The sequence below is a fragment of the Lolium perenne genome, chromosome 2 (genome assembly GCF_019359855.2).
Source record: "Lolium perenne isolate Kyuss_39 chromosome 2, Kyuss_2.0, whole genome shotgun sequence".
NCBI lineage: Eukaryota > Viridiplantae > Streptophyta > Magnoliopsida > Poales > Poaceae > Lolium > Lolium perenne.
The window spans coordinates 8405035-8410022 of record NC_067245.2 but is presented as its reverse complement, the minus strand read 5'-3'; the positions used below and the strand labels follow the sequence as shown (position 1 = coordinate 8410022).

Here is a 4988-nt window from a genome sequence, read left to right as displayed (position 1 = left end):
GATAATGTGAAATTCTACACCATGTGTTCTTGGCAAAGAACAGCACGAAGATAGCCCAAGCGCAGCCTTTTCAATAAGAGAAAAAAGGAGGTTTATATCTACAAAGAATTCATTTAAAGGATAACGAAATCCCAGGTCCCCTGCAAAACACATTTACTACTCGTTAACATTGTCACTGTAGTTTGTCTCTTTGGTAGGATATAAAAACCTCACTCTAGTCAGAATAATACATTATATATAACAGTAGCGCTGTTACTTTAAGTTCATTCTTATGATTAATGCCCGTGGACAGCTTTAGCATTTGTTGCCGGGTGCTAAGAGCATGCTTCTGCACTTGCTATAGTTTGTTCATGGTTAACCATTATATGTATTGTAGAATTCTCTCTGTTAAAAATATGTGGTTCGTTCATGCTTTTCAAGATTTATCTTATCTTACTAACAGCTAGTTCAACAATATGTAGTTTTTATATTATTTTTAATGTGAATCTACAATTTTTAGTCAACAGTCTTATGGTGTAGATGAGAATTCAAAAATCTTAGAATATGTGGGCTTCTGATATTTCTAAATGAAGGAAGAATTATATTTTTTTGATAAAAAAGAGTTTGCTTTTCATTTTATTAAAAGGAGAGAACATCAGGGTACAACATCCAGAAGGAGGGACGGATCCACATACACACAATCGTCCTCACCAAGTGACAACCGGGTGAAGAGTGCCCCCAACTTTATATGCAAAGATGAAAGGCTTCGCCCAGCCTGGCCTCCAGCCAAGAGGGGTGAGGCGTCAAGACACGGGGGAATAAAATTACAGAGACCGTTGTCGCTTAACTGGAGAAAATATCATGCTTACGTAGTACCACTACTTACACCTCATCAAATATCTGAAGATATGACAAAACGTGCCTTCTTGGCTGGTACTTTCTGAAGGACATACTTCAGACAGTTCAATCTATAGCTGCACCTGAAAAGGATAATTACTTATTAGGGTTAAGTAATAAATGGAAAGGAAAATTTCTAAGGGGGCTACAGACCAACTGCTAAAGCCAAGAAGAACATCTTCTGTATGTCTGGTTTAGTCAGTCTATGAAATATGTTCAGTAGAGGAATTATATACAAAACTATTAACACAAGAAAACTTGACATTCACACCCTGTAACAGTATAAAATTATAGTGTACACATGATTACAATTCCAAATACAGCACCTTGCTACCACAGAGGATCTTTTCAACATCAACTTGAAGCATACTTTGCCGCAAACTCGGCAATATTTTTGTCCGAGCTCCCCCCTACCTGCATTGCCTTCTTAGCCTTCATCATCCAGCTATAAGCATTCTTTTTGTACTCCTCCTTCCTCACACCATCTAATACTTCTCTTATGCACCTCTCTACCTCTTCCTTTCTCACCACACCTTCTGTATCACGATTCACCCGCACACCAATCACCCATGCACTCTCAACGTACTTTGCAGTAGTTGGTTGATCTGTCCACTGAGGCATTGCCAACAGTGGTACACCAGTAGTAATTGCTTCAAGTGTAGAGTTCCATCCACAGTGAGTTAAGAAACAGCCTGTTTTTCGCAAAAAAAAAAAACAGCCTGTTGATGAGTTCAGAAGTAAAATATTATCTTCTACCAGGTGTTTAGTTATTTGGATTTTGGAACAGACCACTCAATGTTAAAACTGCAAAATTAGCAGGATTCACAACCCTTTAACACTTTGAGTTCAAGAGATTTGGCTAATTACATGACCCGAAGGATAACAAGATGCAAAATATATTTGTTGAAAGTTATGGGCGCAGTACTACTTCCGTGATACAAATATACCCCGTGTACTACAATATCAGGGACAATGGCAATATGCCCTTGTAGCATCCAAATTATTAGAAACCATAACTCCACGGTCAAGACTAAATGAAGTGAAGGTAGTCTAAGGAAGCATGAGCAGTAGCAAAAGTTAAGAGTTGATCTCTCATGCTTCTATATTTGTCCCCTGCAGTACTGGTAAAAAATAGACAGGGACCGTTGTATTGAACTACTACAAAGTACAAACAATTACTCCATGGTCGACAGTAAATTAAGTGAAGACAGTGTAACGAATCATGTGCAGTAAATTTTGCAAAAGGTACTATTGATATGTTTGTGTTTATATCTTCTGCCTTCAGATTTCTCCCTGGTGAAAAATAAATATAGAGAAGTTGTCGAACAAAAACATATAGGTAGATTCTAAACATCCTACATGGCTTGCGTGATTGTCAGTAATTGTAGTTCCTAATTATGACGGTATGTGTGCATCTGGAACATTCCAGTGTAATATTCATGTTGTAAATGATGCCTTTTCACATTAACTTTGTCAGGCCACAAAGGAGTTGAGATTGTTTTGTATTGCTGGAACTGAAAACTCCAACCTTAGTTGCTACCAATGTGAAATGGCAGGGTGGGGAAGGGAGTACAAAAGCACACTTTTCATTTCATAATCCAAAATATAAGGACATTTAGTGAGCACACTAATGTGCGACAGAAAATAAGACTTCATGAGCACTGCTGCAACGCCGCAAATAAACAGTGATGGGTTAATAAGCTACTCTCCTGTCTTTGATCATCTCACGCTAGTGCATTCAGCTTATTGTTTATATACCAACTTTTAAGATAGTTATATGGACTTTCCTTTTTTCCTCGAATGATGGCAGAAGAAGCGCTAAGTAAAAGAGGTATAGAAAAACTCCATACCTGTGGCCTTGTGAGATAAGACCTCAAGCTGGGGGCACCATGAAACAATTAGTCCCTTCCCCTTGCACTTGCCACGGAGTTCTTCCGATAACTTGTGCTCATCAACGGACCTGACGACCCAGAGGAACTGTTTACCGGAATCGCACAATCCATTGCCTATCTCCTCTAACTGGGCCGGCTCAAGGTCAGCGACGGTTCCGTACGAGGCGGCTGGCTATCCAGCCATGACATGCACGGTGCTGTGCTATCGAAGAGGTTGAACCCGTACGTCTTGTTGGAAGGCAACCGGTCGTCGTCCAGGTAGAAGGATGGCAGCGTCGGGCCGATGGTCTTGACACGCCATGTTGACGCCAGGTAATCCGCCTCCTGCTTAGAGCAATAGCAGGTTTTGGTTTTGACTGAACTTTTCAACTGAGCAAAAGAGCAAACGGGTGGTGGGCACGAGCAAAGGTACCTTGGGCTCGAGTTGGTGGAATGAGTTGACGAAGACGTCGTCGGCGTCCTCCAACCCATCGAACTGCCCAACCACCGCGTCCAGGAACATCCGGTAGGAATCCGGCGCGGCGACGAACGACGGCACGTCGTCCGGCCCCAGGTCGACGCTCAGCAGCCCCCGCAGCGCGCTGCCGTCCACGACCGGCAGCCCGACGCGCCCCGCGTACACCTCGCCGTAGACGACGTCGACCGCGCACGGCTGCGAGAAGAACGCGGCCGTGGGCACGCCGGCGGCGCGCGCGACGCGGCCCGCCCACGGGAGGTGCGGGTCGTACACGAGCGCGCGCACGGGCCTCCCCGCCGCGGCCTCGGACCGGAAGAGCGCCTCGAGGGTGTCGGACCCCGCGGCGGCCAGCCGGGTCCCGTACTCCTCGAAGTCCGGGCACGCGCGCGGCCATGCCGCCAGCGTCGTCGAAGCCGTCGGAGATGGCGGCGACTCGGAAGGGGGCGGCGGGGGGCGGGAGGGTGGCGAGGAGGTGGCGGGCGGGTGGTGAGGAGCGTGGGGCGGAGGCCGTGGTAGGCCAGGCGGCGGCCGAACTGGAGCATGGGGTTGAGGTGGCCCTGCGCCTCTGGGAAGGCGAGGAGGAAGACATGGCCGCCGCCGCCGTCGCCGGAGAGCGGGGTGTTCGTCTCCATTCTTGGAAGAGTAGAGGTTGGACTTCGCTGGGATCCAAGTCTCTATGCCGAAATATACTGCTTATTAGGTTTTTTTTTTTGCATAGCTGTTTATTAGGCTTTTCTGAAGTCTAACTGAGTAAGCTTTGGTCAAGTTTATACAAAAAAAAATACTGTATTAGGAAGTAAGCTTTTTTCTGAAGTCAAAGTGAGTGTTTTTCATCTTTTTATAAAGGCAAAACAAAACTCCGCCTATGTCTTATAAAAATAACCGATCCTAAACCTGGGTAAAGGAGGAGGGTTATCATAGGCTTGACGAGCTAAGTAAAAAACCATCCATTCTTATAGATGTGGACTAGATTTAGATTATACTTAAGAGGTCGCAATGCGCTTAAACATGCCGCAATGGTGCTCCCACGTGAAGCCTTTTACGGCAGGGACGGAGAAATATGGGCTGTCCTCTCTCACATACACGAGCACGTAGGTATGGCGACCTATGTCTGACTTAACATTGGAAACCAAAAAGCATTATGTGTCGTACGCCGGGTAAGAGGAAGAAGATTGAGTTCAAGATTCTTGATGGTGCTGAAGCTTATGGTGGCCATAAGATGGCCGAACCTGAAAAAACCGTATAACCCGAACTTGATACCTGAATCAATTTTCCAATGTCAAATCTGGAAACCCGAAATAAATTTGGGAAATTTGGGCTTCCGTTCCAATACCCAAGAAACTTGAAAGGCCCAAATTAAATAAGAAACTAAGCCTAACTCAGCAAAGTGACTTCCGCACAACCACAGCCTAGGAGCCCAATAAGAAATAGCTCAGTAAGAAGATTACGATACTAGTATATGATACCATGCATTATAGACATAGTAACATGTACTAGTATCATAAGCATGATACTTCCATATGATACTATTCATTGTGAGTAGTCTAACCGCAGACACCCAGATGAACGCGGCCACCACACCTCCATGTCTTGATCTCCCTCCTACCCACGATCCGACGAGTCCCTCCCCTTCCCAAAGACCATGACCTCCAACTCATGTCCTTGTAGCTTTTCCACCTAAGATACGATCAACCGACACGCTCGAATCCCACTGTCGCCTGATACACGATCGACCGACAAGGGGAAACGCCGCGTCGGCGTCC

General features: G+C 45.4%; 1 pseudogene; it reads right to left on the bottom strand.

The window, feature by feature from the left end:
- Positions 1-647: 647 nt before the first annotated feature.
- On the bottom strand, positions 648-3891 carry LOC127331075 (UDP-glycosyltransferase 79-like; annotated as a pseudogene).
- Positions 3892-4988: the final 1097 nt, after the last annotated feature.